The sequence below is a fragment of the Cajanus cajan genome, chromosome 6 (assembly GCF_000230855.2).
Source record: "Cajanus cajan strain Asha chromosome 6, NIPB_CcT2T_4, whole genome shotgun sequence".
In the NCBI taxonomy this organism is placed as follows: Eukaryota; Viridiplantae; Streptophyta; class Magnoliopsida; order Fabales; family Fabaceae; genus Cajanus; species Cajanus cajan.
Window position 1 is genome coordinate 59797320 of NC_138522.1, and position 15040 is coordinate 59812359.

Below are 15040 nucleotides of genomic sequence, written 5' to 3' on the forward strand. Positions count from 1 at the left end.
CCCTTTTTTTTTTGTTGGAAAAAACAATCATATTTAAAGCTCATTTCTTCATGTACGTGTACTTTGTATTTTAATTTCTAGAATTAAAATTACTTGTTTTAACTTTTATAAAAAAAAATTTGTTTGCACGTAGTTTTGTCCACTATTTATCATAAATGTAATAATATGATTTTTTTATATTTTATTGATTAATCTTATATTATATGTTATTTAATTATTGAATTATTGTGTTATAATTATTTTAGAGTTTTACTGGTTAAGGAATCTTGAAAAATTAAGTTATTATTGAGACAATTTGAGTAAGAGTTAAATTGACCAAATTTAAAAAAGGATATTTTAAATTTTTCTTAAGACGTATTTTATAAATTCATATTTAAAAAAAAAAGTTAAAGAGATAAGTTTTAAAGTCAAAAGAAAACATTGTTTCTTTTTTATTTTTTTGAAACCTTGTAAGATTCTTCCCTTAGTTGAGCAACGACAATAGATTGTTATATTTGAAGCTTGAAAGTCGAGAATATGAGATCAAGAGTCATGCATAGAGTTCGAGTCTTTCTTCCTTCTTTCTTTCATCTTCTCATTTTTTGAGCAATTCAAGGTAAAAGAAAATTGTAGATTGAAAACTATTGAATTATAATTATTGTTTGATGTTTGGAATCATCATTTGTAGTTGAGATTGTTTAAAATCATGAGATGGTGTTGTTAGGAATGTTGTTCTTAAAGGTGTATTTGGAAGTCTTTGGTGATTTTGAGTTTGGTGGTTGCATGTTCAAGTTTTCACTTGAATTGAAGTCATATACGTTGCCTATATATTGAATGTTGAGCTACATGTTGGATCTGTTTAGTTAATTACATGTCTTTAACTAAATTGGTGACTTTAATATGTGCAAAAAACATTATCGCGTTAGGTGTGCATTCATAGTGTCAAACATGACTCGAGTTAAAGATTCTATATCCTGACAATGTTGAGTGCAAGATTAGTAACACTAATTACGGGTCAATGAGGAATTCTTTAACTTAATCATATTGGACGCAAAAGTGAGAGACGTCTAAGTGTGATTACTTAATGAGCTTTCTAACTTGATGGCTCCAACCACAAGTTAAGAGGCATCAAATGTAATTAGGTCAATGACTCTCTATTTGGACGACTCTAGGTACAGGTTTTGCGGCATCGAGCATGGGTTAGGTAAAGGCTCTTTGCCTAGATATGACTTGTGGGTGGATAGTAATGTTGGAGATGATTACTTCGGCATATACTATTCTAATGCAATATTTGTTGTATAAAAACGTTGGTTGGTGACATGTTGTTTTTGTTTACAATTTTGTATATTTAGTGTTTATTTTAATGCAAGAATTGTTTTATGTTTTTTTACATCTTATAGATGTATTTGTTGCATAAAAATCATAATATGGTTAATTAGTTTATGTATTTGGTGTATATTTATATTTTTATTTTTTTATAAATTCGTGTTTTTCTTAAAATTACACATTTACACCCTTCTTTTTATTTTTTAAGTTTTATGATAAAAAGTTCAAATTCACCCCATGGAGATTGGACTAAAACATGTGACGAATCAAAATTTTAAATTTTGCTTAAAATAAACTCAGATTTAATACATGACTATATATTAGATAGGATTATCTCAAAAAATAAAATACACGTGGGAATAAAAATAATAATGGAATGAGTTATTTGACTTTTTAATTAATGATATGTATCCACATTATGCTCATATAATAATTACTTGTTATAGCAGTTACTACTTTTTAATGGAAAGAAACTCCTTTTGATAGCTAATAATATTTATTTAAAAACAATAAGCGTGTCCCAGGCTCCCAGGTGGATTATTTTATTCTCCACTTCATTTTTGTCCATTGAGTCACGCTAACACGTCGCCACAAACAAATGAACTTGTCATACTACCCCAAAAAGAAAAACAAAACATAACAACCTGTAATGATAACTAATATTCCATCCAGTGATGATAGGGACAATATTGTTTTGTATTTAAATTATAGTAAACTTATTTATTTTAAATAAAACAATAATATAGTATAAACTTATCTTAATTTTTTAAATATTAATATTTTAGATTTAAGCCCATTGAAGCTTATTAAATAATTTTTTTAATTTATCGAAATTCCAATGAAAATATTTGGATTTGAACTTACGGTCATGAACATATTACCTCAATAAGGGATGTTAAAAAAAGTTATACTTGTGAATAAAATTCACTACGTGTAAAAAAAATGGATATTGACGGACGCACGGAGGCCCTGTTGACTTTTTCTTTAAAACATGCATTTCAGTAACATATTTTTGATAAATAATTATAAATTACTATTAGTAATTAATAAATAACTATAACAAGATTAAATATAATACTATTTTTTTATTTTTTTTTGGGAAATATATATATATATATATATGTATATTTTACGCTTCTTTTTTTTTCTGATATAAATTCAACTTTTGTTAAGCAATTCTTATTGTGATATGATAGTCTTTAAAATCCCCTTTATCATTATTTAATCATGTATTTATGCTTATGACCAGAAAAGTTAAATTGTTTTGAGGCTTTGAGTAATTTACCGTATACATCATTATTGTCCTAAACTAATGATTCATTAAAAAAATATAATATTTCAATTAAGTTAGTATTATGTTATTTTAAAGTTTCATGTGATGCAGCTAAAATGTAAAGTGGTCGGTAACTGCAAAATGTAGTTGTAATTCTTTATATTAAGAAAGTGTAAATACAATTTTTGGTCCGGTAATTTATAGTATTTTTATTTATAGTCTTTGTAATTTTGTTTATTATTTTATCATTAACCTTTTATAACATTTTAAAATAGGTTATTACTTTGATATATGTTATAAACAACATGTTTTAGTTCTTTTTTACTATTGTCCAATAGTATATAAACATGACACTTCATTTAATATTATTAATTTACTAATATTGCAATTATGTTTTAGGTAAGTCAATGGGATGTCTCGCAATGAAGAATAGACTGATGGCAATGTGGAAAACAACTGGGGGTTTTGATACTATGGACATGGGAAATGGTTTCTATATGGTCAATTTTGACCTCGCTATCGATAGAGATAAGGTGATATTGGAAGTTCCGTGGGTGATATATGATCACTACCATGTTGTAAGGGAGTGGATGCTAGATTTCATAGCCCCGAAAGTTTAGATCGACAAAACCATGGTGTGGATTTGTTTCCCAAACCTCATACTACGAGGAAAACATCTTGCTGGCTCTCACTTCTACAGTAGGACGACTCGTGAAAATGGATTTGACAATATTAAATGCCTCAAGAGGGAAGTTCGCCAACATTTGCGCTGAGATAAACATAGACCAGCCAGTCACCAGCAAAGCTTGGTTTATAAATCATTGGTTTAAGATTGAATACGACGGCTTATGTTTGCTATGTGAACCTTAAGTTCTAAATAACTTAGGTATAACTCAACGACATGTAACAATCACATCATTCAAATAGTATATCATTTATACATAATGAAGCAAAAACTAAATGCTATAACTATCAAATTCAAATCTATTTGTGTGATTGTGTATTATATAGAGGATGACATACATAAATAAAATGTGAGTATAAAATAAACAGAGATAAAGACGAAAACAAAATGAATAGAAAGATTGAAAGTAAAGAAATCTGAAAAAAAAATGTAATAAGAAAAATAATTATATCTAGAAGAAATTTCTTTATGAAATTCTTTTGTGTGAGAAGTTGAGTAAAAAAGGATCAATAGATCAGAGAATGACCACATAATTTGAGAATGAAAATAACGACGTAATTTGAAAATGACTTTAAAGGAAATAAGTGGTGGGTTTTTTTTTTTTTGTAGATTCAGAAAATTACAAGCAAGTAAGAAAAAAATGGTGGGTTTAAGATTTAGATTATGAATTTAGTGGCAAAATAAAAATATTTTTTAATTATAATTTCAGTTAGAATTGAAAAAAATAAAGAACTAAAATACTTTAATACCTTTACTTTTTACACGTGACATAATATAAAGAAATCTAATTATGTAAATTTTATAGTCTATTCTCTCCCTCTATATATATTCTTAAATTTCAATGGAAAAAAAAAAGAGTCTATTTTATTCAACATCGTATCAAAAAAAATATATTAAAAATAATATATATATATATATATATATATATATATATTAGTGTAAAAATTGGATTTAAAATCGGAAAGGTAACCGATCTTAAAAGTGACGCAGTGGCAATTTTGTAAATAATATGAAAATTTTTAATATCGGTTAAATTTTAACCGATCTTAAAAGTACTTTTAAGATCGGTTATTTTATGACGATCTTAAAAAGTATGTCTGACACAACTTTTAAGATCGGTTACAAAACAATCGATCATAAAATAATCAATCTTAAAAGTACTTTTAAAATCGGTTATTTAAGAACTGATTTTGTATGTAGTATACAAAGTCGGTTCTTAAATAACTGATTTTAAAAATATCGTCAGAAACCTTTTATATTTCCCTCCATTCTCATTCTCTTTAATCTTTCCCTCCATTCCTTTTTTTACTCTATCGTGCTCTCATTTTCTAAAGTCTCCCATAAGGTAAATTTCGTTGTCGTTTTCGTTTTTGTTTTCTCATGCTCTTCTCGTGTCTCTTTTTGTCTTCTCATACTCTTCTCTTGTTTCTATTTTCGTTGTAGGTTCATTTTGGGTAAATTTTGAATCTGAAACGGTCCGTTCTGCAAGAAGAATACGGCCCGTTCTGCAAGGAGAACAGCTCGTTCTACATGGAGAACAACCCGTTCTGAAAGGAGAACGGTCCGTTCTGGATTGGTTTTAACTCATGTCAAACTATGCTAGAACGGTTCGTTCCAAAGTATAATTTTAGGCCTTTTTTACAACCTGTAATAGCCTGTTCCAGTTTTGAAACAGTCCGTTCCAGTTTAATTTTTTTCATAACCAAGACTTTTAAGATCGGTTATAAAACAACCAATCTTAAAAGTTAACTTTAAAATCGGTTACGGAACCGATTTTAAAAGTTAAAAATAACAGTTACAGAATCGATTTTAAAAGTTAAAAATAACCGATTTTAAAAATTTTTTTTCCACTAATGATATATATATACATTAAAAAATAAATAATAACGAAATCATTATTTTTATTATCTAGAAAATATATCCACGTCGAATTAATCAAAATCTAAAAAATATAACGTCTTTTTTTTATACTAGCATTTTTATGCTAAAAAGGTTATTTGATTATATCCTCATGAATCCAACAATAATATATATATATATATATATATATATATATATATAATAGACTATAAGATTTATATAGTTAAACTTGTTTTATTGAAAATTATCTTTATTGATTTATTTTTTTAATCTTGCCAATAAAATGATTAGTGTGACGTTCTTTTAATTTTATGTCATGAAATTAATGGAATATTTGTTGTTATTCTTTTGTTTTAAAGTTGTTACTTTTGGTGCAAGATTAACTTAAGTTTAATAAGAAGATTGTTACATAAGAAGTAGAAAAAGAGTTATTCAATGAAGAGTAATAACGATATTTTGAACTATTTTAAATAATAACTATTATCATTTAACAAAAAAAATCACTTAATTTCTTAGATTGCTTAAGTTTTTAGATAGATTTGAGATGTGTATTTTGAAATATACTTTAATTAAAATTTTATATTTAGGTATTTTATTTTAAATGTTATTGAAATATTTGTTCAACATCTTTTTTATTTTTGTAATGTGATTTTATTATATATATATATATATATATATATATATATATATATATATATATATATTAATTTATCAAGTTATCTAAATATTTAAAGTTAAAATTTTTAAATATGTCAGTCACGAAAAAAATAAATCATCTGAATAATTATGAGATTCGTAAATATTTTTTATCAAAAAATAATTTTATTATAAGAAAATAAATTCATTAACCCCTAAACTGTAAATCTTAAACTCTAAATATAAAACATTTTTTAATTTATCAAATTGTTTAAATATTTTTTTTTTTAATTTTGAATGTCAATTATAAAAAAAAAAACTAGATCAATTACAAGATTTGCAAATCCTTTTTACCATGACATAATTATATTGTAAAGCTTTTTTAAATTTATCAAATTATCTACAAATTTAAAATATGTTAGTTACAAAAAAAAAAAACCATAATAATTATGAGATATGTAAATCATTTTCTCCAACAAATGATTCTATTATAAGGAAAAAAAAACAGTAAACCCTAAAATTCTAAATGCTAAATATAAAACACTTTTTTTATTTATAAAATTATCTAACAATTTTAAATATGTCAATTACAAAAAAAAAACTGAATAATTATGAGATTTTTAAATCATTTTTATCAAATATAATTGGGTTATAAAATAATTTTTTATTTACCAAATTATCTAAAAAAATAAAATTTTAAATATGTCAGTTAAAAAAAAATACTAGAATAATTATGGAATTTGTAAATATTTTTCACCAAAATATAATTATATTATAAATTCTTTTTTAATTTTATTAAATTATCTAAATATTAATAATTAATAGTTTTAAATATGTCAATTACAAGAAAATACCAAAATAATTATGAGATTTGTAAATCTTTTTTACCAAAAGAAAATTGTATTGTAAGAAAATAAAGTCACTAAACTTTAAACCCTAAATATAAAATATATTTTAAATTATCAAATTATCTAGAAAGTTAAAATTGAAAGTTTTAGCTATGTTAGTTACAAAAGAAAATCACTATAATAATTAAGAGATTTTTGTAAATCGCATAAAAGATTTCTTGAAGAAATATTTTTTTGGTGACAAATGTAAAGAAAGAAAGATCAAATTAAAAGAATCCTAAATATAACAATCCAACTTTAAAATTGAAAGTTTGAAGTATGTTAGTTACAAAAGAAAATCACTATAATAATCAAGAGTTTTTTGTAAATTACACAAAAGATTTCTTGAAGAAATATTTTTTGGTGACAAATGTAAAGAAAGAAAGATAAAATTAAAAGAATCCTAAATAAAACAATCCAATTTCATAAGCGGGTAGGGATATGATTATTTTTCTTTTTTACTTATTCTCTCAATTTACTTTATTATCGTTCTTTCACTCTATAGTTGGATAAGAGTGCAATAATTATTGTAACAATAGTAATTTTCTCATTAAATAATAGTATGTGACATGCAATATATTATTATTTTTTATTGTTTTATATTAAAATATAAATTCTATTATATTATGCTTGACCTATTGATAAATTTAAATTTTAAAAATGAACCTATAGAGATATAATTACATCCTTATTAAGAAAGTAATATATATTTGTAAATTATTGATTATGTCAAATATAGAAGGCATTGCTAAATGGTAGAAGGAATTCATACTATTTAATATATTTTTTAGAACTTAATTTAAACGTATACATATTTAAAAAAATTATACTATCATCCAAATAAATTATATATAGTCTTAAATGAAGTCTTGTCTTACCCTAATTTAAACTTTTGTTGCAAGATAAAATATAGATTGTTCTAAATGAGTAATTAATAACTTTGGAAATAATTAATTTAAAGTTATCATGTAAAATAAATTCTAATTAATGGACCACATAAAGTTATCGCATTTTTATTAACGTTACCAGCATCCAAAAAGCACTTTGTACTTCTTTATGTTTTGTTTAAAAATTAAAATTAAAATAAATTATAAAAGATAATTGAAATAAAATATGAGAGAGTACATAAATATGATTATGAATAATTTTGGACAATTTATTAAAAAATGTAATAAAAATTAAATAAATAAGTGTTTTGAAAGTTATAAAGATAAAATCATCAATAAAAAGATCGACATCAAAATATGAATGATCATGGGCGAGTTTTGCTCTCACAATCCTAAGTCCCATAAAAGATAAAGCAAGTTCAATTTTGGGTTTTAAAAATAAGTTTATATTTTTAAACTCATTCCTATCCCTACCAGATTTTGTTGGCTTTAATAAATTAATGGAAAACTTATCACATTTTTTATAATTTTAATTTACTTATATATTTTAAATGAATTAAATTTTAAGTTGATAATTTTATTATGGTGTAAATACTACATAAAAATAATAAATAAGAAAAACTTATAAATACAAAATTTAAAAATTGCATTATATTTTTTATTAAACATATAATTTGAAGTTTGTTACTTAATTACCACTATAATTTAAATTATTTACAATTAAATTATTTTTTATTTAAATATTTATTAAATTAAAAATGTTAACTTTAATATATATAGAGCTGTCAAAATGGGCTAAACCCGGTGAGCCAACCCGGCCCACCACGGGTTCGAGCCGGGTTGGGCCAAAAAAAATTTGAAAATTTCAGTACAGGCCAATTTTGAACCCGGCTCACTAACAACCCGGCTCACCCGGGTTGAACCCGTGGTGAGCCGGGCTAACCCACCAACCCGTAAAAAAAAAAACGTATACTCTTATTGGGCCAGATTTAATTAAAAAAATATTAAATATATCCTTATTGTTTTGTTAAGCCTAAAGGATGAGATATGAATTGGACTTCAAAAACAGAAAGATGCAGCAACTAGCATTCATACCTACTTGGGCCAACACTTCTTGGAAGGGCTATTTAAAGAGGGCCCAACCCATTATTTACGGACAGGGGAATCAAAAGGCCCAAAACATAGGCAATCCAAAGGTCATGATCAGATAAGCCTTCTCCTTCACATAAGCCTAGTATAATGAAATGAAGATTTAAGATTGTAGAATTGGATGAGACTACTGTAAAGGAATAATCTTAATTAAGAGTTTTAGATTTTTTAAAACAGGTTTGAGTTTTTTGGGCTTTAGTTGTATATTAAAAAAAATTACATTTTTTTTTTTAAATTAGGTGAGCCAACCCGTTTAACCCACCAACCCGTGGTGGGCCGGGCCGGGTTCAATTTTTTTGAGCTCACTGATAAATGAGCCGGGTTGGGTTGGCCCACCAAATGCTCAACCCGTGGTGGGCCGGGCCGGGCCGGGCCGGGTTACCCGTTTTGACAGCTCTATATATATATATATATATATATATATATATATATATATATTTTGGTTTTCTCTATTGGGTGTAGACCCCTAAAATTGTCCGGGTCGGAAATAAAACTCGAAGACCCTCAAAGATCGAAGGAAAGTCAGCCAGAAGGACTCCTAGAAGACCATAGGATGGCTATCTGTAGGTTTAGAGGTCTTAGAGTAGCTTAAAATAAGGAAGTGGAGGGAATGAAGCCCAATACGGCCGTACTAAACTTAATACGGCCGTATTGAAGCTTCAACACGGCCGCAGTGAACTCAATACGGCGTATTAAAGTTTCTGAAACTTCAATACGGCCGTACTGAAATCAATACGGCCGTATTGAAGTTTCAATACAGCCGCAGTGAACTCAATACGGGCGTATTGAAATTTCTGAATTTCAATACGACCGTATTGAACTCAATACAGCCGTATTGAAGTTCAAAAATTTCAATACGGCCGTATTGATTCCATAGCCCGTATTGCGCCTGTTCCCTATAAATATGGCGTCATTTTGACGTCATAGGACACTTTTACACACAGTTTTAACCCTCTTCTTGAGTATTCTGGGTTTTTTTTGAGCAGTGCTCTGCCTAGAAATCACTCGGAGAGTTGATCCGACGAAGTTTTTGAGTTCTGAGCATTTTGCTTGAGTCTCGAACCTAGTCGAAGGGAAATCCATCGGATTTCGAAGTCAAAAATTATTTTTTAGGAAGGAGCAAGCGGGCTTGTAGAGCGAGGGAATGCCAAAAAGCTTCCCAGTTTTACTTGATATATAAAAAGCACGCTTCAAGAGGTTTCTTTTCTAAAAATCCCTTCTTTTACTGCTTTCTGTGTGCATATTAAACTGTCATCATGTAGATAGTTAATTTATAATTGCTTAGAATAAATAGGGGTAATTTAGTAATTTCGCACTATTATTTTTAGAAATAATCTGTCATAGGGAACCCGAAAGGGGCGTTGTGGGGTGCTAACACCTTCCCCACGCGTAACCGACTCCCTTACCCAACTCTGGTTGTAATGGCCGAAGTTGATTTATAAAATCAATTGCCTTATCCCTTTTTCCAATGTTTTGAGTAAAACATTGGTGGCGACTCCACGAACCCTTTTACTACGAAAACCACTAATCCATGGAGGGTCCCGCTTGGGATTAACATGGATTGGTGAGACATTTAATAAATAAATTGGATAAGATCGACAAGGTCTCAGTTTGAGAACAAGTCGTTCTAATAATCCAATACATTTTCAAAACTAAAATAAAAGCGAGCTCGACCGTCTTCGCGACCGCCGAGGCCCGTTTGGGCCGGTGGCGACAGATGGCGACTCTGCTGGGGAAGCCTCGAGAGTCAGTCCCATTTAGTGACAGATTATTTTTAACAAATAATAGTTAAAAATTACTTTATTACCCCTCACTTGTATGATAACATGTTTATCTATTTGGCTTTAATAACTGTTATATTTTTAAATTTACGCAATTGTTTGAAATAAAAACTGCACACAAACCTTTGCACACAACAGTTCCCTCTATACCCGGGGGCATGAGTGATTAACCATAGGGAGTGGATGTTAGTACGGCCGGTTGTCGAATGGGTCTATAGGTGCCCGTAGACCGTTGTCGGAAAACATCACTCAAGGTGATAACCATGAACTTGAGTCCGACGGTGCGTTGGAGCTTTCCATCGACCTACGATGAGAGGAATTGGGTCCCTATAATGGGGGCACCTTGGGGGCCTTGGACTGGTGAGAACAGTTAGAACCTACCTTGAATATGCACATTTCTGCAGGATACCCCTACCTCGTGATTCGCTCGTGACTGTTCGTGGATGAGTGAATTGTGTGTGCATTTTTTATGTGACATTGTATGAGCATATATTTGCACCTTTTAAACATACAACATTCTTGTTTACAATAAAAAATAAGAATAAATAGAAATAAAGATTTTCTAGTACATGGTGTTAACATCTGCCTCCATTGCATTCATATAGGTAGTTTCCCTTTTCACCCAAAATATACAAAAATACAAAATACTCAAAAAGAAAAAATACGTATTTATCCAAACCAAGCAATATCATGCATCATCTTAGGAATATCCCGAAAACATGATAATGCTTAGTTGAATAAACACTATGCATGCATATTCATCGCCATCATCTCATATCATGCATTGTATTGTAGATTATGGAGAGGTCTAGGGAGGTGCAAAGGCCATTAAAGAAAGTGGACTTCCTATTATACCGTGCTGAGAGGTTGGATCACCTCTGTACCTTGATGTCAAGAGAGGCTCGCGTCGAGTTTGAGAAATCTTATGGGCGAGTTCTCGATTTGATGAGGATTTGTGTGGATCCAGCTTTTCTGAGGGCATTGGTTCACTTCTGGAGTCCCGATCTGCACTGTTTTGAGTTCCCCCAGTTTGACCTGGTTCCTACTCTAGAGGAGTACGAGCTCATGTTACGGTGGCCTAAATCAGCTGGGGTCTACCTTTTTCAGGGGAACCATGTGGCCGTAGAGAGAGTAGCCACTCAGGTCAAACTACCACTACGATCAGCTGCCTTAGTAGGGAACGGCAGTATCAAGGGTTGGAAGCTTGCTATGATCGAAGACCACCTTTCTTCCTTGGCTGGTGAGGGAGATTGGTTAGCTTTCAACAAGACTCTTGCGTTAGCCGTGTTTGGGACGATCCTATTCCCCTTTCACGCTAACACAGTGGACCATGCTGCGATGGACGCTTTCTTTGCTTGGGACGTGCATATGAAGAGTCCCGTGCCCGCTATTCTTGCCGACACCTTGCTATCTGTTCATCTATCTCAACAGAAGCAAGGGAAGATCATCCGATGCTGCACCTCCTTGTTATATGTGTGGGGCATCACACATTTCTACGCCTCTAGTCACATGGGGACTTTGCCCGATCCGTTGAGAAGCTTCTCAAAGATCCCCGTCTGCCGCCGATATGCTTCCGAGTGGAAGGATGAGATGGAACAGTGGAGTATCGAGCACTTCACGTGGGTTTGCCCTTGGTTCCGTCCGAGCCATGTATTGACAAGATGCGGCAGTTATTCGAGCATACCGTTGATGGGCCTCAGAGGTTGCATAACCTACTCACCTAAATTGGTTATGAGGCAACTAATGAGGACCCAAATCATTCCTACCATAGAGGAGCTGGGAGGGTTGTGTTTCTCTTTCGATCCCGAGCATCAGAGAGATATGCACGCTGTTATAAGAGCGTGGGAGAGACCAACCTATGAGGGAGATCTCGAGCTTGAAAAGCCTCGGGTGTTCGTTTCCATTGATTACAAGAAATGGAGGAATGAGATGGGGGTGTCACAACCATCCACCTCTTGTGCAACCACGACTACAAGGAGGGTGTTGCAAGAACAGGTCGACGCCTTGACCAAGAAACTGGAAATCATGGGAGCTCAGATGAGAGTTCTTGAAGAGAAAAACGAAGAATCCAGTTTCACCATTGATGGTCTTCAAAGGCAATGCAAGAAGAAGGACCATGAGATAGAGCGGCTCAAGGATGAGTGTGCTAACCTCAACGAGGAGACTACTCGGGCATCCAAAATGCCAAAGGTTGAACCGAGTAGTCAACTCCAAGAAGTCAATGTGAAGATAGCACGCCTTGAAGCCGAGCATGCAAAGCAGGCACAGTTGATCAAGGACATGCAAGATGATTTGTTTCTGACTCGATCCGACGCACAGCAATGGCGGGAAGTCGCTCAACGACAAGCCGCAAACCTTTCCGATTTCCGCAGAAAGGAAAGGGAAGGATTGGCACAAATGGCCACACTCCAAGAGGAGAAGGATCGAGCCGAAGACGAGCTTAATGAGCTACAGGCCATGATCAACTACTATACTCAGAAAGCGAAGGAGGCTCAGAAAATCAGTGACGATATGAGCCAAGCGGTCCATACGCAGATTGAAGCAATGGGTCGTCATGTCGAGGAAGCCGAAGATGAATGGCAAAGAAATATGAACCCGCCTGTGGGTTTTTACCGGCTTTTCTCTTATTGTAAAAAATCGCTTCAAAGCATTGTATAAAAGTTGAACACTTTCTTTAATGAATAAAATCGTATTTTTGAGATTTATTGCCTTTGCATCTCATTAGTCATTCATTTTGCATTTATCTCTCCTGGTAATTAATAATAAAGATTAATAAAAAGAAAGAATTAATCGATGCGTATGTTCAGAATGGATCGCACGCCATTTGTGATAAAATGCAAACCAACAACTGCGCAAAGCGAACACACGACGACGCCGTTGTTGGTAATCAAGACAGAAAAAGGGGAAGGACCCACGCCGTTAAGGATTGTCGCTCCAAGACCTTTCCCTTACGAATCGAATAAGGCTGTGCCATGGATATACGACATCCATACTTCTGCCGACAGTGATATCTCCAATATCACTGGACTTGGGGGCATGACTAGGAGTGGCAGGATCTACACTCCCGAAGATCTTCATGATAAAGCTCCCAAGAATAAAGAAAAAGGAAAAGATAAAACCGAGGAAAAAGAATCCGAGGAGGAGACTGATGAGCTGTTAAAATTCATCAGACAGAGCGAGTACTCCATTGTGATCAACTTCACAAGACACCAGCGAAGATCACTTTGTTGTCGTTGATCCTAAGCTCCGAACCGCATCGGCAAGCTCTGTTGAAAGTCTTGAACGAGGCGTAGGTATCACACACCATATCCCAAGACAAATTTGAGGGGATTGTTAGTCACATCACGGCTAATGATCACCTCACCTTCACAGATGAAGAGATCCCCACCGAGGGACCGCACCATAACAAGCCCTTGCACATCTCTGTAAAGTGCAAGGAGTATCACATCGCGAAGGTCTTGGTGGATAATGGATCTTCCTTGAACGTGATGCCAAAAAGAACGTTCGATCAGATGACAATCAAGGGAGTCCAAATGCGCCCAAGCAACATGATCGTTCGAGCTTTCGACGGCTCTAAAAGAGAAGTGGTGGGAGAAGTCAGTCTTCCAATCCAAATCGGACCCACTATCTTTAACGTCGAATTTCAAATAATGGACATTACTCCTGCATACAGCTGTCTCCTCGGCCGACCTTGGATTCATGATGCGAAAGCTGTACCCTCTACGCTCCACCAGAAAGTCAAGTTCATCGTGGGTGACAAACTGGTGACCGTGCAAGCTGAAGATGACATACTCATCAGTAAGCCATCCAACATACCTTATGTGGATGCAGCAGAGGAAGCTTTGGAAACCGCCTTCCAAGCATTGGAAATCGCCAATGTTGAGATATTTCCCCGAGAAATGAAGAAGGTAGCTCATATGCTCACAAAGAACGGATACTTGCCAGGACAAGGATTAGGTAAGGACTCCCAAGGGATCCCGGAGCTACCTATTATCAAGGACAATCCGGGGAAACAAGGGTTAGGATACAACCCTAGCAAAGATCAAAGGACGAAGAGGAATCAAGATCCTTCTCGACGTTCTTTAAGCCAGATCTTTAAGAAGGCTGGTTCACAAACGTCAAGGCCAGCTGTCGTCATCAAGTGTTCTTTTCCTTCTAATAGGGATGTGTAAACCTGATGACTATTAGAGATCACTCCTCGGGGACAGCCCGACCCCCGAGCCTCGATAGGGCACATGTTTCCACTATGATTATAATAAAATCATTCATTATTATTTCTTATTGCTTCTTTTCTCGCTTGCAATAAAATTCTAGACCGCGTTATTTAACCCTGTTTGAATAAACATGAATGAGGTCAAAATCGTCTTAAAAAAATAAACCCACATCATTTTGCGTGGAAGTGTGCACGACAACTTGGAGCACCTTTTCTTGGCTTCAATAAGTGCCATCATGGATAAAAAGAAATCCTAAAAAATATAAAAAAAACTCGGCAGGAAACCCAAAAAGGGGGCTGCGCAAAATAAGAGCAAAAGACCCGCTAGGAATCCCACAAAAGGGTGACCTAGGCAAAAATTAGG